Source organism: Cetorhinus maximus, chromosome 23 (assembly GCF_964194155.1).
Source record: "Cetorhinus maximus chromosome 23, sCetMax3.hap1.1, whole genome shotgun sequence".
Lineage (NCBI taxonomy): Eukaryota > Metazoa > Chordata > Chondrichthyes > Lamniformes > Cetorhinidae > Cetorhinus > Cetorhinus maximus.
This window is the reverse complement of record NC_135901.1, coordinates 40,083,360-40,110,718: the sequence shown is the minus strand read 5'-3', so window position 1 is coordinate 40,110,718 and position 27,359 is coordinate 40,083,360. Positions and strand designations below refer to the sequence as shown.

The 27,359-nt window shown below is 45.7% G+C and overlaps 1 protein-coding gene and 1 non-coding gene across 2 annotated transcripts in view; both read right to left on the bottom strand.

The window, feature by feature from the left end:
• The window catches only part of LOC144698497 (uncharacterized), a 757,701-nt gene that overhangs the window by 291,400 nt on the left and 438,942 nt on the right, over nt 1-27,359 (bottom strand). The gene's annotated exons all lie outside the window — the stretch shown is intronic.
• On the bottom strand, nt 19,260-19,400 carry LOC144698601 (U4 spliceosomal RNA). Its single transcript, XR_013580544.1, has one exon. It is a non-coding gene; the product is annotated as a U4 spliceosomal RNA (small nuclear RNA).

Genomic DNA, 27,359 nt, shown 5'->3' with positions numbered 1-27,359 from the left:
AAGAGGAACATAAAGAAAGGTCTATGAAAGGCTGCAGGGCGAGAGAGATTAACTGACAAAAGGCTTCAGAATGCAAGGTCAAAGGGAGTGGTAAGGGGACTATTAAAAATATAAAAGCTGTTTCTAGATTAGGTGTGAATGGCACGATAACAACAGTCTGAATGCAACGTGAAGAAAATGAGAGAAATGAGAAAGGAAAACTAGGACTCAAAGAAATAAGGAACAAATGAGGGCAGAGATAATTACTTGGTTAAACAGGGATCCAGGGACAAAAGCAGTAGGTAGGATTCACTTAGAATGGAGCATCGGGATAGAGACAAGTCAGATAATCATAGAATGGTTGCAGCAAAAGAAGGAGGCCGTTCAGCCAGTCGTGTCTGTATTAGGCCCCTGAAGGGACAATTTACCTAATGCCACGTCCCTGCCTTTGCGCCATAGCCCTGCAATTAAACAAGATTGAACAATTCTTAAACAAAACTTGTATGAAACAAGGTGTTTACGCGAAGGGACAGCAGAAAAAAAGAAAAGCAACTTGTTTACAGAGTGTATCGGGGCTGGGGAGCAGCATAATGTACCTGTGCAGGTCAGTGAGGATCCCCAAGGTCCATCAGCTTTCTGCATGCAGTGTTTAGTGGGCCCTGGGGGAGGGGAGGATGGAACCATTTGGGACACAGCACAGGGCAGGAGGTCACCCCTCCCCCACTATCCTGGTAACACGAAGGACTCACCTTGGACTGTCCCACACCTGGGCCGGGCGGGGTCAAGGTGCAGGAAGCTGCAAGCTGGTAGGTTGAGCTGTGAACTGGGCGGAGTTGCGGGGTTTGAGTGACAGGTCTGGGGCTATATCAGAGCAGGCACAGGCACTGCTTCCCCCTTTCCTCGTGGAAGTTTGACTGGAATCGTGTTGGTGAGTTTCTACGGGCGACTCCTCGTAGCAGACGTAATGTACAAGAACGCTCCACTCCGGTTAATTAACGTGTATGGCCCGGCACAAGGGGCTGAGCGGCTGGAGGTTTTTCAGCAGCTCCCACTGCTGCTGGCGACCTCCAGGCCGGTCATTCTGGGCGGGGACTTCAACTGCATCATCGATGCGGCTGGACGATCCGGCAGGGCCGGCAGCAGATTGGACACTACGTCCAGATCCCTGATGGAAACAGTTAAGGATGCCAAGCTGCACGACGTCTTCAGCAACCCTGCAGACGGAGCGCAGCGTAGATACACCTGGTCGCGGCCAGACGGGTCCATTCGTTCCAGGATAGACTTCCTGTTTGTGTCCCGTGCATTCACAGTCAGATCCACCGAGGTCAAGCCGGTGTTCTTCTCTGACCACTGCCTCCTTCTGGCGGACTGCCACTTGGAGAAGGACCTGAGGGTGGGCAGGGGGGCATGGAAGCTAAATGTGCAACTGCTGACCCCAGAGAACATTGAGGAGCTCAAGAGGGATTACAAAGGTTGGAGAACCGTGAAACCCCTCTTTGAGTCCCTGACACACTGGTGGGAAGCGATCAAGGGAAGCATCAAGAGGTTTTTCATCCTCAAAGGCACCCAGAAAGCTAGAAAGGAACAGAGGGAAATGTCCCGACTCCAGAAAAAGATGCAGAACCTGCTCCGGCTGCAGTCGATGGGGGTCGATGTCAAGGAGGAGCTCCAAGAGGTGAAGGGCCAGCAAGCCTCGCACTTTGCCTCGGAGGCCTCCAAGATCATCTTCCGTTCCAGAGTCCGCTCCGTGGAGCAGGATGAGACGTGCTCACGTTTCTTCTTCCAAAAGGTACACAGAGAGCGCTCTGTGATCAGCAGCCTGAAGGAAGAAGACGGCTCAGTAAAGTCATCACGGTCCGACATTCTGAGGATCAGCAAATCCTTTTATGCCAGATTGTATGACGTGAAGCCCACGGACAGCACGGCCTCCCAGTCCTTCCTGTCCTCTATCACGGAGGTCTTAGACCACAGTACGCGGGAGAGCCTGGACAAACCGCTAACTCCTGATGAACTGACTAAGGCCCTTGAGTCCTTGGAGAAGAGTAAAACTCCCGGAAGCGACGGCTTGCCGGCGGAGTTGTATTCGGCTCTGTGGGACTTGATCGGCCCAGACCTGCTAGGGGTGTACGAGAGTATGCTCCTGGCCGGTAGTATGTCAGAATCCATGAGGAAAGGCATCATCACCCTCATCTACAAGCACAAGGGGGAAAGGGAGGAAATTAGAAATTGGCGACCCATTTCACTGTTGAATGTGGACTATAAGATTCTGTCCAAGGTCATCGCCAATCGGGTCAAATCCGCTCTGGAATTGGTGATTCACCCTGACCAGACCTGCTCTGTGCCAGGCAGGAAGATCTCTGACAGCCTGGCGCTGCTCAGGGATACGATTGCCTATGTACAGGACAGGGGTGTGGATACCTGCCTCATCAGCTTGGATCAGAAGAAGGCCTTTGACAGAATATCGCACACCTACATGGTGGATGTGCTCTCCAAAATGGGGTTTGGGGAGGGATTTCGAAATTGGATCCAACTGCTCTACACTAACATCAGTAGCGCAGTCTCAATCAATGGGTGGGAAACGGATAGCTTCCCGATTAAATCTGGAGTCAGGCAGGGCTGTCCTCTCTCGCCTGTTCTTTTCGTGTGTTGCATAGAACCCTTTGCCGAGTCCATCAGGAAGGATCCGGGCATAAGAGGAGTGACGATCCCAGGCAGTGGAGGCACTCAGGTAAAAGCCTCCCTGTACATGGACGACGTCGCCGTCTTCTGCTCGGATCCGCTGTCGGTGCGCAGACTGATCCACATCTGCGACCAGTTCGAACTGGCCTCGAGAGCCAAGGTAAATCGTGGGAAGAGCGAGGCCATGTTCTTTGGGAACTGGGCTGACCGATCCTTTGTCCCCTTCACTGTCAGGGCTGACGGCCTGAAGGTGCTGGGGATATGGTTCGGAGGGACCAGGGCATGCGTTAGAAACTGGAAGGAGCGAGTGTCTATGGTGAAAAGGAAACTGGGCATGTGGGAGCGACGCTCCCTCTCCATTGCGGGTAAGAACCTGGTCATCAGGTGTGAGGCACTCTCGCTGTTGCTGTACGTGGCGCAGGTCTGGCCCATTCCACACTCCTGCGCGATGGCGATCACTCGAGCCATCTTCCGCTTTATCTGGAGGTCGAAAATGGATCGTGTCCGCAGGGACGCGATGTACAAGCCTCTAGATCAAGGGGGAAAAAACGTGCCCAACATCGCCCTCATACTGATGGCCACCTTTGTGTGTGGCTGCATCAAGCGGTGCGTAGACCCTCAGTACGCAAACACCAAGTGTCACTACGTGCTGAGGTTCTACCTGTCCCCGGTGTTGCGAAGGATGGGTCTGGCCACGCTGCCGCGGAACGCTCCAAGTAGTTGGACCGTGCCGTACCACCTGTCCCTGGTGGAAAAATTTATGCAGAAAAACACCTTTGACCACAAGTCCATCAGGCAGTGGTCAGCACGTAACGTCCTAGAGGCCCTGAGGGAAAAGGAGAGGGTGGACCCTGTGGGATGGTTCCCCGAGCAGACTGTCAAAGTCATTTGGCAGAATGCCTCATCGCCAGAACTGTAATACCCTGTCAATCTTTCCACCCCACCCCCACTAGAGCTGTACCTTGAGTGTCCTGCCATTCATTCTTAATTAGCACATTCTCTTAGATAATATCACCACCTTTAACAGCTCTTTGTTCCTTTTGTCTGTGACATCTTTTGATTATCTGCTCCTATCACTGCTTGCTTGTCCCTACAACCACCCCCCCCAACTTCTCTCCCCCCGCCCACCCCACCCCCACCACACCCACCCCCCCCCACCCCCCCACCTTAAACCAGCTTATATTTCACCCCTCTCCTAACTTTACTCAGTTCTGCTGAAGGGTCATGAGGACTCAAAATGTCAACTCTTTTCTTCTCCGCCGATGCTGCCAGACCTGCTGAGTTTTTCCTGGTAATTCTGTTTTTGTTTTGGATGTCCAGCATCCGCAGTAGTTTTTTGTTTTTATCTCTGTGTTTAATTGACTGCCACTCCTCTTCAAGAAATGCCTACCTTGAAGACGTATTGCTCTGCTCTCCGACAGGATTTCCGCCTGTCTCTTCTGCCTTGTTCACCTTCATTGCTTTCAATTTCTCTCCTGGTGTTTGACAAGGTGTTTACTAAAACCCGCTTTCACAGCCATATTTTCTTTCTCAGTGACTGTCTCCGTGTCCGACTCACCCCACGTGGATTTCGACTGAAATTCCATCCCTCTTGTTTCGAACCCACCCAGCATTACAGGTATCTCCGAGACATAAAACGTTTCTCGGACTGCTGTTCCCGTCACATTCTGAGATCCACACTTAGTGCCATGTGCCGCCATATGAATACACTCGACCTCTCCCTCCAGCAGCACTGCCGCACCCTTTTTCAAAGCTGCACGTGCCCCCAGTTTCATTTTATTCTTCGTCTCATCCAATGCCTCAACAAGAAACTTTTTCTTTTTTTCTCAAGTGCTAAGGAACGCAAGCTCCAACAAGTCATCGACACCAACACCCATCTAAGACCCTCCACTCCTGCTTGTCCCTCCGTCCCTACCCCATCTTCCAATCCCAGCCCCAGCCGCGTATTCACTATACCTCCTGACCTTCCCCTCTCCAATGCTGAACGTTCAGTGCTCAGCAAAGGACTTAGTTTCATACCCTTACGCCCTCATCTCAATGAATTTTGGGTTCGGCACGATGCTGAACTCTTCTTCCGCCGTCTTCGTCTCCGTGCTCACTTCTTTGGGCAGGAGTCCTCTCCCCGTTCAACGGATCCTTTTACCCACCTCCAATATTCTCCCTCCACCTGGACCCCTCCCTCTGGATTCTTACTTTCTCTTGATCTTTTCATTGAGAACTGTCTGCGTGACATTAGTCGTCTCAATTTCTCTGCTCCTCTCACCTATTCTAATCTGTCTCTCTCTGAACTTACTGCACTCCGTTCTCTCAGGTCCAACCCCAACATTATCATCAAACCCGCTGACAAGGGTGGTGCTGTTGTTGTCTGGCACACTGACCTCTACCTCGTGGAGGCTGAGCGTCAACTCGCAGACACTTCCTTCTACCTCTACCTGGATCATGACCCCACCACTGAACATCAAGCCATTGTTTCCAGGACTGTTACTGACCTCATCTCCTCTAGAGATCTTCCTCCCACAGCTTCCAACCTGATAGTCACCCAAGCTCGGACGGCCCGCTTCTACCTCCTACCCAAAATCCACAAACAGAACTGTCCCGGCAGACCAATCGTGTCAGCCTGTTCCTGCCCCACGGAACTCATTTCTCATTATCTTGACTCCCTTCTCTCTCCCCTTGTCCAGTCCCTTCCCAGTTACATCCGTGATTCCTCTGACACCTTACGTCACATCAATAATTTCCAGTTCCCTGGCCCCAACCGCTTCCTCTTCACCATGGACGTCCAATCCCTCTACACCTCCATCTGAGGGCCCTTAGCTTCTTCCTTGAACAGAGGCCCGAACAATCCCCATCTACCACTACTCTCCTCCGTCTGGCTGAACTTGTTCTCACGCTGAACAATTTCTCCTTTAACTCCTCTCACTTCCTCCAAATAAAAGGTGTGGCTATGGGTACCGCATGGGTCCCAGCTATGCCTGTCTCTTTATGGGGTATGTGGAACATTCCTTTAAGACTCTCCTTAAAACCAACCTCTTTGACCAAGCTGTTGATCAGCTGCCCACGTGCTTCAGTTTTAAATATTCCAGTATACTTTGGAATGTTTTGTTATGTTCAGCGTGCTGTATAAATGCAAATATTGTTGTTGATTTGGACATATAATATCATTGACTGAAAGTCCTGTAACTCCTTCCCAAACAACTTTCTGGGAGCATCTTCACCACAGCGGCTGCAACGGTTCAGGAAGAAGGTCCACCAACACCTGACCAACACACAACTGGGGAGTGACAATATCTGCTGGTCTTGTTAGTGACTTCCAAATACCAGGAATGGAGTTAACAATAAATCTCTGATAAAAATAAGCGATAGAGATACTTGTTATTAAAACAATGCTCTTAAATATAATGGACAGTGCCTGTTCAACAACCTGATCACCCCCAGAATTTCCCTCCCATCACATTCTCACATTGGAAATTGCTGGGCCCGATTGGTTTTCAAAGTCCCCGGGCTTTAACCCAGCAGTTTCTCCGCCAACTCCTCTCCAGCTCAAAACTGTTGAAACAACAGACTCGATTTCAAACTGGCTCCTAATTGGCCTGTCTGTGTTTCTAGACTTGGCTCCATAAAACAATAAATCGAAAGCAACGATCTGCAAGGCTGGATCTGAAGTTAAGAGATAAAATATTTTAAATATCCAGAAGGATAGACAGCATGAACAGATGAAGAAACAGAAGTAGGTGCTCAGGTCGCTGACCTGCCTTCAGACTGCACGGAAACTTTCGGCGAAGTCGGCCAACTAATGGCGGGCACGGTTCCCATAATGCTATGCGCCCCAGATACCGCTCTATCTAAAAGTTGTTAATTTCCGGTTGGAAGGTCGGTTGCCGCAATCGGCAGGTGGCAACTATGGCGCCGGGAGAGTCAAGGAGGAGAAGAACTGCAGCAAAATACAGGAGGACGATCACCCGCCATTATTACAGAACAATAAGCCGCGCATCTGCGCTTGCGCACCCACACCAGGGCCGGGACTAACAACTGTCCCGCATCCAGAATCACCGGGACCTGCAGCCTGGAACTGGGAGTGGGAGAAGCGGGAAGATTGAGGAGAAACAATATAATCCAACACTCACAACAACCTCCAAACCACCTCCATTCCCGGGATAGTGAGACAGAGTTTAGAAACACTCACCAACACGATTCCAGTCAAACTTCCACGAGGAAAAGAGGGAGCAGTGCCTGTGCCTGCTCTGATATAGCCCCAGACCTGTCACTCAAACCCCTCAACTCCGCCCAGTTCACAGCTCAACCTACCAGCTTGCAGCTTCCTGCACCTTGACCCCGCCCGGCCCAGGTGTGGGACAGTCCAAGGTGAGTCCTTCGTGTTACCAGGACAGTGGGGGAGGGGTGACCTCCTACCCTGTGCTGTGTCCCAAATGGTTCCATCCTCCCCTCCCCCAGGGCCCACTAAACACTGCAGGCTGATGGACCTCGGGGATCCTCACTGACCTGCACAGGTACATTATGCTGCTCCCCGCCCCCAATACACTCTGTAAACAAGTTACTTTTCTTTTTTTCTGCTGCCCCTTCACGTAAACATCTTGTTTTGTTTAAGTTTCGTTTAAGACTTGTTCAATCTTGTTTAATTGCAGGGCTATGGGGCAAAGGCAGGGACGTGGCATTAGGTAAATTGTCCCTTCAGGGGCCTAATGCAGACACGACTGGCTGAATGGCCTTTTTTTGCTGTAACCTAATCTAGAAACATCTTTTGTGTTTTTAATAGTCCCATTACCACTCCCTTTGAACTTGCATTATGAAACCTTTTGTCAGTTAATCTCTCCCGCCCTGCAGCCTTTCATAGACCTTTCTTTATGTTCCTCTTCCACCTCCCCCCTTTCACTGGCTCACAGACCTGAAACGTTAATTCTGTTTCTCTCTCCAAAGATTCTTCCAGACCTGCTGAGTGTTTCCAGTTTTTAATCTTTTCATTTCATGTTTTAAGCATTGCAGAAATTTTCGTTTCTCCATTCCAAGCACTCTACCTGACATTATTAATAATTCAATTCAGTTATTCATAAATTAATTTATCTGTACTTTATGTCTTGAAATCTGATTATTTATTGAGCTATTTATCAGTTATCAGTGTCTTTAAATGTTACAATTTCACAACTCCTCACGATTTCCCCACACTTCCTGGCACTAATATTAAATCCTTAGTAATCTTAAATGGAAGGGTCAGCCCAGCACTGACAGACCAGTCAGTTTAACCTCTTGTGTGGGAAAGCATTTAGAAGCGGCAATTCAGGTCAAAATTAGGTCACTTGTACAATTTGTTCAGGACAATCATGTTGAACTAAATTTCTTGAGTTTTTGATAAGGTAACAGAGAATGTTGATGAGGGTAACACGGTTGATGTGCACATGAACTGCTAAACGGCATTTGATACAGTGCCAAGTAACAGGCATGTCAGCAGAGTTAAAATCCATGGGGCAGAGGCAGCATTGGCTTTGTGACAGGCAACAACATGCATGGTGATCGGTTGCTTTTTCAAATTGAGGAAAAGTATACAGTGGGATCACAAGGGGTCGGTGGTCAGACCACTGATTTCTTGATATAAATTAATGATTTAGACTTGTGTGTGCAGGGCTGCATTTCAAAATTTGCAAACAACACCAAATTTTCAAGTTGTCTTTACAGTGGGGAGGATAGTGATAAACCTCAACAGGACATAGACACGATGGTGGAATGGGCAGACAGGTGGCAGATAAAATTTCATTCAGAGAGGTGTGAAGTGATTCATTTTGGTAGGAAGAACAAGGAGAGGCAATATAAAATAAAGGATACAATTGTAAAAAGGTGCAGGAGCAGCGTAATCTGGGGCTTTATGTGCACAAATCATTGAAGATGGTGGGGCAGGCTGAGAAATTAGTGAATAAAGCATATGGAATCCTGGGCTTTATGAATACGGGAATAAAGTACAAAATCAACCAAATTAGAATAAACCTGAATAAAACACTGATTTGGACCCAACTGCAGCATTGTGTCCAATTCTGAGCTTTAGGAAGAATGTGAGAGTGTGGAGGAAAAATTCACGAGAGATCAGAACTTCAATTAGGTGAGGTGAAGTTGGTTTGTTATCCTTGGAAGGGGAACCGTTCTCTTGCATCTTTTCTGGACCCTCTGTCTTCACTTCCTTCCGAAATTGTAACCTTTCAGTGGTGGTTGTGTTAAAAACTTTCTTTCATGGAATGTGGGCAGGGACAGCATTTGTTGCCCTTGAAGCAAGTGCTTTCCACACCATTTCAGAGGGTTATTAAGAGTAACCACATTTCAATGTGGCTCTGGAGTCACATGTAAGACCAGGTAAGGACGGCAGATTTCCTTCCTGAAAGGACATTAGTGAACCAGGTGGGTTTCTATGACAATCGACAATGGCTGAATTGTCGCCCTTATTGAGACTCACTTTCAATTCCAGATTTAATAATTATTTTAAATCCCACCAGCTGCTGTGGTGGGATTTGAACCCCTGTCCCCAGAGCATCAAGCTGGTTTTCCGGATTATTAGTCCAGTAACATTCCCACTGTGGTACCGCCTCCCTCAATGTATATTTTTATTTATTTGTAGCCAACAGTTTAGTATTTATCAGTATTTTGTTCCATGTGGTTTCTATTCTGAGTTTCAGATAGTTTCATGCGCGGCCTTCTTGTGGATGTAACAGTAGTGAGTCCATGGTACATTTACATATTCAGGGTGAGAGGTGCTGATCCTCAACCTCTGGCGATACTTCAGCCCCACAATCCTAATCTCTGGCTGCCCAGTGTAAAGTCGGGGCGTGAGGGGGGGGGGGGGGGGGTGGATAAATCAGAGAATCTTCTCCTGTAACTGTTCATGGGCCTGTTTAAAACAAGAATTTCTAGATCCAGGATGGGTGACACACATGGGGGTGGTCACACTGACTGCCGACCTCTCTTCCATGGTCTTGTCCATGTCCGGGTGTCCCTGGAGAGGGAACATGCGATGTCCACCAGTACGCATGATACCTCCCACAACCGGTGGGCACCTCAGGGTACAGAGTGTCTCATAGACATTGGAAACAACATTCTGGCTTACTTAGGAAGGTTCCCTTTGCTTTTGTTGGGACTTTGTTGCTGATTTGAACTTCTTTCAGTTTGATTGGACCACATGTTTGGGTGAAGAATGTACCAAAGAAACTCAAATTTTCTGCTTTGAATTTCTATCCTGTACTTACAGTGAAGATTTTTGTAAACTCCTTTACAGGGTACAAGAGGGAGATGATATGCAGATAGGAAATTCAAACCAAATATCACATCAAGATCTGACCGTGTCACTCGATTCACCAGGAAACATAGAAAATAGGAGCAGGAGTAGGCCATTCGGCCCTTCAAGCCTGTTCCACCACTCATTATGATCATGGCGGATCATCCAACTCAATAGCCTGCTCCCGCCTTCTCCCCATATCCTTTGATTCCTTTCGCTCCAAGAGCTATTTGTAACTCCTTCTTGAAAACATTCAAGGTTTTGGCCTCAACTACTTTCTGTGGTAGCGAATTCCACAGGCTCACCACGCTCTGGGTGAAGAAACTTCTCCTCATCTCAGTCCTAAATGGTCTACCCCATATCCTCAGACTGTGCACCCTGGTTCTGGAATCCCCCACCATCGGGAACATCCTGCTGCATATAGGTTTCTATGAGATCCCGCCTCATTCTTCTGAACTCCAGTGAATATAATCCTAACCAACTCCAACTCTCCTCATGTGTCAGTCCTGCCATCCCAGAAATCAGTCTGGTAAACCTTCGCTGCACTCTCTCTATAGCAAGAACATCCTACCTCAGATAAGGAGACTAAAACTGCACACAATATTCCAGGTATGGTCTCACCAAGGCCCCGTTTAATTGCAGCAAGACATCCCTGCTCCTGTGCTTGAATGCTTTCGCTATGAAGGCCAACATACCATTTGCCTTCTTTACCACCTTCTGCACCTGCATGCTTACCTTCAGCAACTGGTGTACGAGGACACCCACGTCTCGTTGCACATTCCCCTCTCTCAATTTATAGCCATTCAGATAATAATATTCCTTCCTGTTTTTGCTACCAAAGTGGATAACCTCACATTTATCCACATTATACTGCATCTGCCATGCATTTACCTACTCATTCAGATTGTCCAAATCACACTGAAGCATCTCTGCATCCTCCTCACAGCGTACCCTCCCACCCAGCTTTGTGTATCTGCAAATCTGGAGATATTACATTTAGTTCCCTCATCTAAATCATTGATATATATGGTGAATAACTGGGGTCCCAGTAACTATCCCTGCGCTACCCCACTAGTCACTGCCTGCCTGCCATTTGGAAAAAGACCCAGTTATTCCTACTCTTTGTTTCCTGTCTGCCAACCAGTTTTCTGTACCTTTAAATACACTATCTCCAATCCTATGTGCTCTAATTTTACACGCTAATCTGTTATGTGGGACTTTGTTGAAAGCCTTCTGAAAGTCCAAATAAACCACATCCACTGGCTCCCCCTCATCAACTCTACTCGTTACATCCTCGAAAAATTCCAGTAGATTTGTCAAGCATGATTTCCCTTTCATAAATCCATGCTGACTCTGTCCCATTCTGCCACTTTATTTTTCCAAGTGCTCAGCTATTAAATCTTTTATAATGGACTCTAGAATTTTCCGCACAACTGACGTCAGGCTGACTGGTCTATAATTCCCGTCGTTGGACCTGAATATCATTGATCTTTGACTATGAAGGAGAAATATTTGTCTCTTCTGTCTGTGGGAAAAGATTTCAAACATCAGTGTGACTGGGAAAGCACCGAGACACAGACACGCCCGACTGAGAGTGCTCCAGTGAACTGACTGTGGAAAGAGCTTTAACCTGTTACACTATCTGAAAAAAACATCTCACCATTCACAGCGGGGAGAAACTGTGCAAGTGTTCTGTGTGTGGACAAGGATTCAACTGATCATCCAACATGGAGAGACATGGGGACACTGACACCATGGAGAAACTGTGGAAATGTGGAGACTTTGGGAAGGGATTCAGATCCCCATCTGAGCTGGAAACTCATCAGCGCACTCACACTGGGGAGAGGCCTTTCATCTGCTCCGAGTGTGGGAAGGGATTCAATCTCGTAAACCACCTCACTTCACCTCAACCTTTTCGCTCAGACATGAGACCTTTTAAATGTTGCGTCTCTGAGAAGAGCTTTAAAAGCAAAAGGAATCTGCTGATACACCAGCGAGTTCACATGCGGGAGAGGCCGTTCACCTGCACTGACTGTGGGAAGGGATTCACTCAGATAAGTACCCTCACTTCACATCAACTTGTTCACTCTGACAAGAAACCTTTTAAATGTTCTGACTGTGAAAAGTGCTTTAAAAGCAGAAAGATTCTGCTGACACACCAGCAAGTTCACACTGGGCAGAAACCATTCAACTGCTCCAAACGTGGGAAGAGGTTCACTCAACTAACCCAGCTCACTTCACATCAACGTGTTCACTCTGAAAAGAGACCTTTTAAATGTGCTGACTGTGTGAAAAGCTATAAAAGCAAAATGGGTCTGCTGACACACCAGCGGGTTCACACTGGAGAGAGGCCTTTCACTTGCTCCATGTGTGGGAAGGGATTCATTCATCCATCTCTCCGGCTGACACACCAGCGAGTTCACACTGGAGAAAGGCCATTGACCTGGTCCGTGTGTGGGAAGGGATTCATTCATCCATCTCTCCAGCTGAAACACCAGCGAGTTCACACTGGAGAGAGACTGTTCACCTGCTCCATGTGTGGGAAGGGATTCAGTCATTTATCCACCCTGCAGACACACCAGTGTATTCACAAGTGACTCCCGGGGTTGGATTCTGTTGTTATTGCTGCTGTTAATTACATCCAGGACTGAACCATGCCCTTTCCGACAGTTGGGGTTTGTTTCTGCTGATGTTAATAATCCCTGTCACTGGGCTGGAGTTTAATATCCTGGATAAAGGTTAAATCAATCAGCTTTGTGTCAAACATTGTCGACATATTAGTCGAGGCATTGAATGCAAGAGCAGGGAGGTTATGATGGAGCAGTATAAAGCATTAGTTAGGCCACATTTGATGTACTCTGTGCAGTTCTGTTTGCCGCACTATAGGAAGGATGTGATTGCACTGGAGAGGGTGCAGAGGAGATTCACTCAGGATGTTGCCTGGGCTGGAGAGTTTCAGCTATGAAGAGAGACTAGATAGGCTGGGGTTGTTTTCCTTGGAGCAGAGAAGGCTGAGGGGGTACCTGATAGAGGTGTACAAAATTATGAGGGGCATAGATAGGGCGGATAGGAAGACATTTTTCTCTTTAGTGGAGGGGTCAATACTCAGGGGGGCATAGATTTGAGTTAAGGGGCAGAAGGTTTAGAGGGGATTTGAGGATTTTCTTTTCACCCAGAGGGTGGGGTCTATCTGGAACCTGCCGGTGAAGCCTACATCCCATGAATGAATTTTAAAAGAAAGACAACGCTTTCATCCCAGAAATCAACTGAGTGAACCTTCCCTGAAATGCTTCTAATACAACTCTATCCATCCTCAAGATTACCCATAACTATGTTATCATAAGGTGTGAATGGTATGAGGTGGAACTTGTTCTTTTTTATTTTTCAATCCATTTGCTAACAGAATCTGCCCCTCCCATCCCCAGATTCAGACAATGATTAACTGAGACTCAGTCTCTAATGGCGGCCTTAAAAGTGGATAAATCCCCAGGCCCAGGTGAAATGTGGGACTCAGTGCCTGAGGGAGTGGTAGAGGCAGGAACCCTCACAACAGTTAAGAAGTATTTAGATGAACACTTGAAACACCACAGCTTACAGGGCTACGGGCCAAGTGGTGGAAGATGGATGAGAGTAGATGGGCTTTGATGATGACCACTGCAGGAATTCACCAAGGCTCCTTCGACAGCACCATCCAAACCCATGATCACTACCATCTAGAAGGATCAGGGCAGCAGATAGATGGGAACACAACCACCTGGAAATTCCCCTCCAAGCCACTCATCATCCTGAAAGGGAAATATATTGCCATTCCTTCACTGTCGTTGGTTCAAAATCCTCGATGTCCCTTCCTAACAGCATTGTGGGTGTAGCTACACCACATGGACTGCAGTGGTTCAAGAAGGCAGCTCATCACCACCTTCTCAAGTGGAACTAGCGGTGGGCAATAAATGCTGGCACAGCCAGCAAAGCCCATATCCCATGAATGAAGAAGAAAAAACAGGGCATGAGTGATTATTGTGGCCAGTAGAATGAAACAACGTTTTAAATTATCAATACAGTAAGACCTATTCCAGATAAAAATTGTCTCTCAAACATTCAGGAAAGAATTAAACACCTTGAACATATCAAAGTGAGTCAAATTAATTTGAAGAAGGAAATGGAATCTGGATTTAGAAAATATCCACGAAGAGGATGTAGGTTAACAGAGAGCTGAAGAATCTTTAAAGTCTGTGCATAAACTTTTGTTTGAACCAGATGTAATTACAACATGTCAATAATTTAGAATTGTGTGGGATGATCAGCAGATGGGGAGGATGAATCTAAGTCGATAGTTATCACATTTTAGCGGAAAAGTTTTGACATTTATTCTTGGTGGCAGCTGAAGTGTTTGTGTTGCTGATTCTGATCATTCTAGTAGCTTTAGTATGTTATCTTCAGTTTGTCATCAAGAAATTAGGAAAACAAGCTCGTAGTTTAGAAATAGTGAGGTTAGTCAGAAATCAGTTGTGAGAAGTCAGAAAGGATATTCCCTTCTCAAGGTGGAGAGATCTGTGAGAAATAACTGTTTAATTAACCATATAAAATCTTCAGAAATTTAATGAACATTACAGAAATAGCTCTCTCTCTCTCCCTTCCATGTTCAAAATCCGATGATATTTAGGTTATGATAAATCGTGCGTATCCGTCAGATCCTGATGTGATGTTTGGTTTCAGTTTCCCGACTGCAAACCCTCTCCTTCTAATACCCTGTGGAATTGATTTAAAACAGAAAAAAGGGAGTGAGGGAGAACCCACAAATACACAAAAGCATGTTGTGAAATGGAGCTGAATGAATCTCGGAATTTGTGGGGCCAGCACGAGGAAAAAGTAACCATGAAAACTGCTGGATTGTCGTAAAAGCCCAACTGGTTCACTAATGTCCTTCAGGGAAGGGAACCTGCCACCCGGTCTGGGCCTACACAAGACTCTGGCCTAGCAGGAAGCAGAGGGTGAGAGAGGCAGGGGGTGAAGGGATATCTGCAACACAACAAGAACTTGAACAAAGTCTCCAGAAAACTCAACCTCCACTACCTAAAGGACCAGGGTAGCAGGTGTATGTGAACACCATCACCACCAAGGTCCCCTCCTAGTCACACACCATCCTGACTTGTCTGACATCCAGTACTGGATGAACAGAAATTTCCTCCATTTCAATATTGGGAAGACTGAAGCCATTGTCTTCAGTCCCCACTACAAACTCCACTCCCTGACCACCGGCTCCAGCACCCTTCCTGACAACTGCCTGAGGATGAACCGGACATTCACAGGGACATAGGGGCAGGAGTAGGCCATTCAGTCCATCGAGCCTGCTCCAACATTCAATCTGATCAAAGTCCTTTCCCACACTCTCCACATATCCCTGCATGTAATTGCTCAACCTGTCATCCATTCCTTTGTTCCGTCGAGACTTAATTATCCGAACACACGTCCGGCTGGCCTCCCACATTCAGCCTCCCTGTAATCCAAAACTCTGCTTACTCGCACCAAGTCTGGTTCACCCATCACCCCTGTACTCACCAACTTACAAAGGCTCTAGGTTAAGGAGAAACTCAATTTTAAATTTCTCTTCCTCGTTTTCAAATCCCTCCATGGTCTCTCCCTCCCTACCTCTGCAATCTCCTCCAGCCTCACAGCGCTCCGAGATATCTACACTTCTCTAATTCCGACCTGCTCAGCATTCCTGATTTTAACTGCTCCACCTTTCGTGTCTCCCCCAGCAGCTGCCAAGGCCACAAGCTCTGGAATATCCTCGCGACACCTCTCCGCCTCACTTTCCCCCTTTAAGATACTCCTTAAAACCTACCTCTTTAAGTAAACTTTTGTGCATCTGCCCTGATATCTCTTCATGTGGCTCCGTGTCAAATGTTGCTTCCTAACACTCCTGTGAAACACGTTAGTACGTTCCATTCCACAGTAGAATTAATGAATTACCATTTCAGGATGGGCAGAATTTGATGGTCAATATAGGTGCCAAAGTGGGAGAGAAATGGACTATAGCGCAGGAAAAACAATTCCTGAAAGATAATGTGGGAAGGTAAAGCTGGTGAGCCAGCAGCACATGGTCAGAGGATGGGCAGCAGTGGAAACCTCATTTAGACACAGTGGACAGAAGGAACAGTAAAATCCTAAACATAGTTAAAATACACTCATAATTAGTGACAGAGAAAGTTAGATAATAGCAGAGAGGTGATCAGGGAGGGCAGAGGTGAAACAGAGCAATGGATGGACATGGATTCAGATCCACAGTAAAGGAATCACACCAGCCCCAGAGCCATGAAACCTCTCATAGATAACAGAGCACAGCACTAAAAGCTCTAACTGTGGATGAATAGTCAAGAATACTCAACTCTGAAACAATTTCAGTTTTTAAATTTAAAATCTCCTGCTGGAAAGATACCAGAAGCATTGGAGTCAGAGAAAAATCTTCCAGTGGAGGAAATACCCGGGGAGCGGGGTGATGCAACCGTGTAATTGTCGATTTGTGATGATGTCACAGACACGAACACAGAACATCTGGGTCTGTGATGACCAGTGATCACCACACATTATGAAGGATTTGAGGGTCCTTGAGAGGGGGCAGATGAGATTTACCAGAGTGGGTAAGGGATGAGGGATTTTAGTTGTAAGGTTAGTTTGGAGAAACTGGGGTTGTTCTCCTTGGAGCAAAGTGGATTGAGGAGAGATTTGATGGAGGTGTACAAGTTTATGATAGGTTGAGATAAGAAAAAGATGTTCACATTAGTTGACCATAAAAGGATTACAGACATAGATTTAAGATTTGAGGCAAGATCTACAGGGGGCCTGTGAGGAAAAAAATTTACCCAATGAGTGATTGAGTGGAACTCAATGCTTTTGCTCAGAGGCCGATAATATTCAGGTCCTGATGAATCGAGTGATTCTGTCCGATCTTGATGTGATGTTGGTTTGAGTTTCCCGTCTGCAAATCCTTCCCATTCAACATCCTGTAAAAAGGAGATTATATAAAAAAAATCCATCCCTGTCAGTCCAGGATAGAAATGCACAGCATTCTCTCCTCCTGCTACCTGGACCAGGATGACCGCGCATGCGTCCTGCTGCACAGCCGCTCCCCCAGGCCGCGCAGAGGGAGATTCAGCCATTTCCGGTCTGTTCGCTGCAAGCGCGGGGCCAGTAGTTTCTTATTAAGGCTCTGCGGCCTGCACCAAGTGTTTAAGAAAGCTCCCTACCCACTCCGCTGGCTCCATTCCTCCCGCCCACCCACTAACTCTGTTTTTCTGCTGCAGTCGCCATTTTCCTACCAGCTCGTTGTCACCGGTCACAGGACAGCACTGCGCATGTTCAGATAGGAGACCGCAATGCGCAGGTGCCAATTACACTCCACAATGCGCATGCGCCTTGGCGTTCTGGATAGGACACTTTCTGCGCCGCTCTGAATGCTGGGTGATAGGTCCGCCATTGGAGACCGATATTCTTGCATATAAAATTATGTTTCATGTTCCGATGATGATCGGACGCTTAGAGAGAAAATTTAAAGTTATTAATTCTATTAATAGAACAGTCAATGTACAAAGGCTTCCACCAAAATTCTGTCCTGGGTGTAATTACCAGCAGAACAAGCCTCTGCAGTTAGAGGTGAATTCACTGGATTTTCAGCAGTCCGGGTAAAGAAGTGATTTTTCCTTTCATACGCCGAGCATTTAAACTCCGTCTTGTCAGTCAGGACGTGACTGTTTTGAATTAAATCCTTTGAACTTTTAAAGCTGGATTGTTAACAGGTGGCCAAACTGAGAAAATCCCTTCGCAAAGTTTTCTCCATCAGATGTGACTGCTGCTCTGTCAACTAATGAGGCGATCGAGGGAATCCATTTCCACATTCAGCTGATGAATTATGTTTTCATAGTGTGACTTTACCCAGGATTGTCCAGCTCAGACTTGGATCTCTAATCCTTCTGGCAATGAGTTCTACATTCTGCTTAAAGAAAAGATAAAGGCGATGCTATAACTCTGAAATATAACACAATATTTTGGAACTAAAACAGCTCTGCTGTCATCGGAGGTCTGTGACTTTTCAGCAGAACTGTACTGAATCAGTGCACAGACCTGAAAACATAATTCTGGTTCTTAATCCACAGACATTCCCAGATATGCTGAGTATTTCCATCATTTCCTGCTTTTATCTCTGGTTAAAGTCGTTGCCTCTGAATTGGACATTGGATTTATTGGTGACTAATTTACGTTGATTCTTGTCTATCCGCAAGTGGAAACATCTTCCAAACCCCTTTCCAAAATTAATGGCTTTGCTGAGGTCATTCCTCACCCTTCTCTCCACAGAAAGCCTTTTTAACCTGTTCAATCTCTTTTGAATTAGATAACTTTCCAATTTTAGCATAAATCCAGTAAACCTTTCTTGCATCTTCCCCAGTGCTCCGAGATCCATCTAATTATATAATGAGGGAGCTAATCTGAGACTTCAAACTCATCATTTCCCCCAAATGCCTGTATGCTGGTAGGATCAGTATTGCAGTGGGAGAGAGGACAAAGGTTTCAAGCTGTTATTTCCCAACCTCTCTTTCAGCCATTTCCCACGAGCAGAACTTAAGATGAAATGAACACATCCAATGGAAAGATTTAGAAAGTGGCGTGTTACTTTTATTTGTGACTAACTCACTCTTGCATTCTGTAAATACTGCTCGGGTTTTTGTGAATCAGATATCATCTACCTGCAATTTCCTGAGCCCATGCTTGGTGCATTGGGAGATTTGGACTCTGTTGCAGTATCTGCATCCCAGAGAAGGGCAGTAACCCGCTGATTGAAACTGCAATTGCCACTTTCCCCTGCTGGCTGTTGGAGAGTGATGGGCCAGATAATTACAGCTTTCTACTTTTCCCTATCTTACTGCGGAGCTGAAGAAGACAGAATACTTGTTGGGTTTGTTCGAATACAATAACTTTTTAGGTTTCTAATGGGTTAGATGTAAGTACTTGGGAGATGTAATTGTTTTCTAATCAGAAGCCAATTGGCAGCAGGGGGACAGATTCATAAATCAAAGAAAGTAGCAACACTACCGCTGAATCCTCACTCAGGTAAACGCAGCAACGTGTAAATGGTGAGAAAATATTTAGTGATACAAGTGTTACAGAATCAAATTCATGAATATGTCTAGCCAGCGTTAGTAACCACAGCACTGACAAAGTTCAATCAACACAATCAATAAATACTGAAAACTCAGCTCTTCACAGATGCTGCCTTGCCTGCTGAATTTTAACAGAATCCTCTGGGTTTATTTCACTATCTTTTCACATATGTAAACAGTCTCCAAAGAGACTACCAAAAATTGCTAATAGTGATTTTGTTACAAGTTACCATAGCGGGGTATTGGGAAAAATTTTCAATAAGCAATAATCACCCCTCAGTTAAACCTCATTAGCTACAATAATGCCGCTGCACAAAGCTAATAGAGTCACCCTGGACATGTGGTGGTCTAGCAAACGCATACTGTTCACATTTGTGGTGAGCAAAATGAATTGATTTGAGCACATTGCACATTCTCGCCTGGGATTGAGTTTATCAGTTATAACTTATTTTCCAAAATTATATCAGCAGATTGAAACATTATTTATCAGCCAGAAAGTTGAAATGAGAAGGAAAGGTTTATGTGATGGGAATATTCTAATCCTCCCTATGATACTTTGTGAAGTGAAATGATGCCCTGTCTGCAGGGAGCACGTGTCCAAGCTCCCCAGAGGGTAGTTTAAACGGTTGTGTTAATCCGCTCTAATATAACTAATAGTAACACAACTTTGAACGTTATTTATAAATAATAATTTTAGAAAACTCTGGACACAGTAATGGCTCCTTGTGTATTGTACCCAGTTCAGACTCAATGAGGGGGATTACGAGGAGGGAGAAGAGAGTTTTCTGCTTCATGTTGACACATTGTAACCAGTTCAGACTCAATGAGGAGGAGTAGGAGCAGGGAGAAGAGAGTTTTCTGCTTCATGTTGATACATTGTTGGGAACTGGACAGAGCGGTTCTGATGAACCATGCAGCCTCAGCTGCTGAGTGCTTCCAGCCTTGTTTTTTTACTTTTAAATTTCAAGATTCATCTTCTGCAATTATTATTTTTACAGATCTGTATTTCAATTGATCCCAGGCTTGTTTTCAATTTGTGATTAGTAGTTTTTCAGTTTTGTGTATCCATGCACAGAATGTGAGACAGCATTTATTGCCAATCCCTACTTGCCCTTGAGAAGGTCGTAGTGAGCTGCCTTCTTGAACAGCTGCAGTCCTTGTGGTGTAGGAACACCCGCAGTGCTGTTAGAGAGGACTTAATTATGATACAATCTTTCAGAGCCAATAATTAAACTTGGCTCAAATATATTAAGTGGAGAAATGAAAGCAAAATGTTCACTTAAAAGATACTGAAACATGATATTTATTCATGTGCTGATATAATACACTTCTATTTAATTGATTTTTTAACCTGTGTGCGCTGCTCCACCTGTGTTTTCCAACACATCTTTTGAAGACTCCAGCCGAGAAAGAAAGCAATCAAATTTAATTCAGCAACCTCGAACTTTATATTCACACCCTTTCAGCATTAGGTGATTTTGTTTGGCTAAGCAGACTTCATACAATCCAAAGGAAGACATTTTATTAAATGGAAGTGACTTCCATCCCATCTTAACTGGATATTCTTAATTATTGCGCACGTGTCCTCTGAAGGCTGCGGCACATTTGTAACATTTAGCTGTTAAACTCTGAGTTTAGATCACTGCTCTAAATAGAGAAATCCAACTAAGATGATAGTTGTAACTATTTGTAAATATCAGGTCAGTAGCTGGAATTGTTTTTTTTTAAGATTTTGTATGAGTAACACATTGTGACATTTTTTCTGTGATGTTTGACGTGTAACTTATGGACACTGGCTCCAATACTTTATACATTTTTGTGAAGTTAAATGCTGGTCTGTTTTATAATGATTGGTGCAATAACCACCTAGTGTTCGTTTTCTTATTTTGAATGCAAAGTTGGGGCTGTTTTCAGGATGAGCTATCTTTCTAAAGCCGAGACATCTGTACGAGTAATCCAGAGGCCCAGGCTCATGCTCCGAGGACACAGGTTCAAATCACACCACGGCAGCTGGTGGAATTTAAATTCAATTAATAAATCTGCAATCACAAGGAATGAGACCATCATCAGTTTTCGTAAAAACACATCTGATTACTCATGTCTTTAGGGAAGGAAATTTGCCATCCTCACCTGGTCTGGCCTATATATGACTGATAAATAACAATAAATAAGATAAGTAAAATAAATAAAATAAGAATTTTAAAAAATTCGCTAAGTAACTGATTTCCTGGTGGTAATTTAACCTGGAATCACCATAGGTGATATTAATAATTAACACATTCCCATGACATCTCAGTTTACCAAAGGCTGTCCCAATCCATGTGAATGATAAATGGGTTCTCACAATAGTGGGAGGCCAATTTATTAGTGAAGCTTCATCGACTGTACCCAATATTTCATGCTGCCATTTATCCATTGATGCGTTTTTGACATCCAAAAGTTTCAGAAATATTACCAAACAGAAACAGACTGTCACCTCCAACAAGTCTATGTTGAGATTCCACAAAAGAATTAGTCCTAATCTCACAGACCCACTAATCCGCTAAAAGCTATGTTTTTCTCTCGAGAGGCGCAGCCAGACCTGCAGAGAATTCCAGCATTTTCTGCCTTTTTTTTATTTCAGAAAGCCAGCATCTGCAGCATTTTGATTTTCTTTAACTAATTAGTGCTAAGTATGTGGAAGCCATAAGGTTTGAGATCCATTTTTCAGCTGAAAATGTCTAAGTAAGCTCACGTGCACAAGCTGAAAATGCAAATGGATTCATTCCATTGATCCAATTACTGACACAGGAACACAGTCACATCCAGAGACCATCCAGATATTTCACATGTGCGAAGGGATTTATTCGGTTTGCAAAGCAGTAAACACACCAACTTTAAAATTCAAAGGATTTAATCCACCGTCAGAGCATTCCTGTTGGCAGGGTTAAAATGAACCATGTATGGTGAAAAATAATCCATATGCTGAGACTCCATCGAGTTCGGATCTAACTGCAGGGTATTTGTTCTGCTCCTCATAACATCCATGAGGGAATTAGGGTAGAGCCCAGAGCATTTTAGTTGCTGTATCAATTGATTCGAAGACTTTATAGCTTGTCCCGATGGCACCCATTGTATTCTGATTACTGGACTTCAGTTTCATTCTACAACGTTACCCTTCAATGGCGGAGTGGTCACCCAGCAGTCACTGCGGTACAGAATGTGCCCTATTCTCATTACAGCACCTCCCCGCACATGCGCATGACGGTGTGTGCTTGGAGCATGCGCATTGCGGTCTTTTCACGAGCATGCGCAGTGCTGGTCTGGGACTGAAGCTGCTCAGAGCGGGTTAGAGAATGTGGCGTGGAGCAAACTAACAGAGTTAGTGGGTGTGTGAGGAGGAATGGAGCTGGCGGTGTGGGCAGGGAGGCTTCATAAAGATACAGTGCAGGCCGCAGACCCCAAAGAACAAGGTACCGGTCTTGTGTTTACAGAGAACGGGCCGAGAAAGTCTGGATTTCTCACTTCGTCAGGCCCGGGGTAACGGCCGCCATCTTAATAGGGGGCAATGTGCAGCAGGGCGCATGCGCGGTTATCCTGGTCTAGGAGACAGGAGGAGAGAATATTGTTGATTTCTAAGATAAAAGCAAAATACCGCGGATGCTGGAAATCTAGAGCAAAAACAAAAATACCTGGAAAAACTCAGCAGGTCTGACAGCATCTGCGGAGAGGAATACAGTTAACGTTTCGAGTCTGAATGACTCTTCATCAGAACTAAGGAAAAATAGAAAATATAAGCTGGTTTAAGGGGTGGTGGGACGGGTAGAGCTGGATAGAGGGCCAGTGATAGGCGGAGATAGTCAAAAGATGTCATAGGCAAAAGGACAAAGAGGTGTTGACGGTGATATTAGCTGATAAATGTGATAATGGGGACATTAAGGGTAGAAAGCAGGACGAACAAAGTACAGATAGCCCTTGTGGGGGTGGGGTGCGGGAGGGGGGGATCGAAATAGGCTAAAAGGTAGAGATAAAACAAGACCTGCCCCTTTAATTCCCCCCTGCTCACCGTCCAAGGGCCCAAATAATCCTTTCAAGTGAAGCAGTGCTTCATTTGCACTTCCCTCAATTTAGTCTACTGCATTCGTTGCTCCCAATGCGGTTTCCTCTACATTGTAGAGACCAAATGCAGACTGGGTGACCGCTTTGCCGATCACCTTCAGTCTGTCCGCAAGCATGACCCATACCTCCCTGTCGCTTGCCATTTCAACGCACCACCCTGCTTTCATGCCCACATGTCCGCCCTTGGCTTGCTGCATTGTTCCAGTGAAGCTCAACGCAAACTGGAGGAACAGCACCTCATCTTCCGACTAGGCACTTTACAGCCTTCTGTTCTGAATATTGAGTTCATCAATTTTAAATCATGAACTCTCTCCTCCATCCCCACCCCCTTTCCGATCCCCCTTTTTCCCAATAATTTATATAGATTTTTCTCTTTCCACTTATTTCCATTATTTTTAAATGTATTTCCACCCATTGTTTTACTTCTACCTTTTAGCCTATTTCGATCCCTTCCCCCCCACCCCACCCCCACAGATAGCCCTATCTGTACCTTGCTCATCCTGCTTTCTACCCTTAATGTCACCTATTATTACATTTCTTAGATAATATCACCACCGTCAACACCTCTTTTTCCTTTTGTCTATGACATTTTTTGGTTATCTCCACCTATCACTAGCCCTCTATCCAGCTCTACCTGTCTCTCCGCCCCCCCACCCCTTAAACCAGCTTATATTTCACCTCTTTTCTAATTTTCCTTAGTTCTGTTGAAGAGTCATACGGACTCGAAACGTTAACTGTGTTCCTCTCCACAGATGCTGCCAGAGCTGCTGAGTTTTTCCAGGTATTTTTGTTGTTGTTATGGACAGACGCTTGGTTGTTGGATTTTAGGAGGTGAGGACGCGGCGAAGCGGAGGTAATGTTAGCGACGATGGATGGGCGTGAAGGCTTCAGAAACCCCCGGTGTAGGCCACAAGCCGCGAACAAGAAACTCCTGGGCCGTTTCTGTCCAGTGCTGCGAATCTCCGGAGCCACTGTTTCCCCGGGACCGGTTTAACGGCCGCTATCTTGTTTCAGCGTGGAGCAGGGCGCATGTGCGGCCATATCGGTGACATCATGGAGTGGGCGGGGCTTGGGCTGGATGACAAAGGCGGAAGAGAATGAGAGTGGGGAGCCAGGGCTGAGCACGTGACTGGGGAATGCCTGACTCCCCGAGGACAATGTGCATTGAGAAGGTGAGGCTGAGCTGCCAGTGGTTCAAGAAGGCAGCTCAACACCACCTTCTCAGGGGCAAATAAGGATGGGTAATAAATGCTGACCAAGCCATATCCCACATCCCATCAAATAATTAGAAAAAAAAATTCTGTACCAGGCTTGACTCTTGAATAAGAACATAAGAACTAGAAGCAGGAGTAGGCAATTCAGCCCCTCGGGCCTGCCCCACCATTCATTACCATCATGGCTGATCTTTCGGCCTCAACTCCAATTTCCCAACATCTCCCCATAACCTTTCAAACCGTTACTAATTAAAAATCTATCTATCTCCTCCTTAAATTTATCCACTACACTCTGAGGCAGTGAATTCCACAGATTTTGAGAAAAGCAATTCCTACTTATCTCTGATTTAAATCTACCACCCCTTAGCCTAAAACTATGGCCTCTCATTCCAGAATGCCCCACAAGGGGAAACATCCGCTCCACGTCTACTTTGTCTGTCTCCTTTAGCATCTTATTTTCCTCAATTAGATCTCCTTTCATATTTCTAAACTCTAGCGAGTACAGACATAAACTGCTCAATCTCCCCTCATTAAACAAGCCCCACATCTCTGGAATCAATCTAGTGAACCTCCTCTGAGCCTCCTCCAATGCAACTACATCCTTCCTCAAGTAAGGGAACCAAAACTGTGCACAGTACTCCAGGTGCGGTCTCACCAATGCCTTGTACCGTTGCAGCAACTTCCCTATTTTTATACTCTATTCCTTTAGCAATAAATTACAAAATTCCAATTGCCTTCCTTATTGCCTGCAGTACCTGCATACTAGCTTTCAGCGATTCATGCACGAGGACACCCAGATCCCTCTGCACTGGTGCATTCTGAAGTTTCTCTCCATTTAAATAATGTCGCCTTTTCATTCTTCCGACCAAAATGGATAACCTCACACTTATGCAGTGAGATGTAGCTCTATTAAGTCCGTCTTCTTTACCTCCGCTTCTACTACCCCCTTCTCTTCTTTTCTTTCTCTCTCAGACAGTGGAGTTGAAGCCCAGGATCAGCCATGCTCATTTCGAATGGTGGAGCAGCTTAATGAACCGTATGGTTTATTCCGGTTCCTATCTGTTATCTTAAGGAGGACAGAGTCTTGTGTAGACCCAGACCAGGTGGCAGGTTCCCTTCCCTGATGGACATTAGTGAACCAGTTGGGTTTTTATGACAATCCAGCAGTTTCCGTGGTCACTTTTTCCTCGTGCCGGCCCCACAAATTCCCAGATTCATTCAGCTCAATTTCACAACCTGCCTTTGTGTTTTTGTGGGTTCTCTCTCACTCCCTTTTTTCTGTTTTAAATCAATTTCACAGGGGATTAGAAGGGGAGGATTTTCAGTCGGGAAACTGAAACCAAACATCACATCAGGATCTGAAGGAGTCACCCAATTTATCGTAAACTGATTTTGAACATGAAGGGAAAAAGCACTGTTCAAAGTGGGGAGAAACCATGGAAATGTGGAGGCTGTGAAGAGGGATTCAGATGCCCATCTGAGCTGGAAACTCATTGGCGCACTCACACTGGGGAGAGACCGTTCACCTGCTCCGAGCGTGGGAAGGGATTCACTCGATCGTCCAACCTGCTGACACACCAGCGAATTCACACTGGGGAGAGACTTGATCCGAATGTGGGAAGGGATTCATTCACTCATCCGACCTGTTGCAACACCAATGAATCCACACTGGGGAGAGACCGTTCACTTGCTCCGAGTGTGGAAAGGGATTCAATCAGTCATCCAACCTGCTGAAACACCAGCGAGTTCACACTGACGAGAGACCTTTTAAATGCTCAGACTGCGGGACGTGCTTTAAAAGTTCTGGGGAACTGATGTCCCATCAACGTGTTCACACTGACGAGAGACCATTCAGGTGCTCTCACTGTGGAACTGGGTTCAGGCGAGCATCTCAACTCACTGGACACCAGCGAGTTCATACTGGGAAGAGGCCGTTCACCTGCTCCCAATGTGGGAAGGGATTCACTCACTTAACTAATCTGCTGAGACACCAGCGAGTTCACACTGATGAGAGACCGTTTAAATGCCCAGACTGCGGGAAGTGTTACAAAAGTTCCAGGGAACTGATGTGTCATCAAAGTGTTTACACTGACGAGCGAACGTTCAGGTGCTCTCACTGTGGGACTGGGTTCAGGCGAGCATCTCAACTCATCTACACCGGCGAGTTCACACTGGGGAGAGACCATTCACCTGCTCCCAGTGTGGGAATGGATTCACTCAGTTATCGCACCTGTTGACACATCAGCGGGTTCACACTGGGGAGAGACCATTTACCTGCTCCCAGTGTGGGAAGGGATTCACTCACTCATCTAATCTGCTGAGACACCAGCGAGTTCACACTGACAAGAGACCGTTTAAACGTCCAGACTGTGGAAGTGTTTCAAAAGTTCCAGGGAACTGATGTGTCATCAACGTGTTCACACTGACGAGAGACCGTTCAGGTGCTCTCACTGTGGGGCTGGGTTCAGGCGAGCATCTCATCTCACTGCACACCAGCGCATTCACACTGGGGAGAGACCGTTCACCTGCTCCCAGTGTGGGAAGGGATTCACTCAATCATCCTACCTACTGATACACCAGCGGGTTCACACATAAAGACAGTGATTGGATTTTACTGTTAATTATATTCAGGAGTGAACGATGTTTATTAGGGTCTGTTTCTCTGATGTTAATTTCTAGGCATTAATGTCAAGTTCTAGGCATTAATGTTCTGGACAAAAGTCAAATAAATCAGCTTTGTATTACACACACAATATTGAGTCTTTTTAAGATCACAAGTAAATACAATGATGGGATTTTCCTGTTAACACCACCCGGGACTGAACGATTTTCATTGGGGAGTATTTCTGCTGATGCTAATAAATTCCAGCCCAGTTATAGGTGTTAATATTCTGGATAAAAGTCAAATAAATTAGCTTTGTGTAAAACACACTGTCTGGTGAATCTTGTTAATATCTCAAACACAAA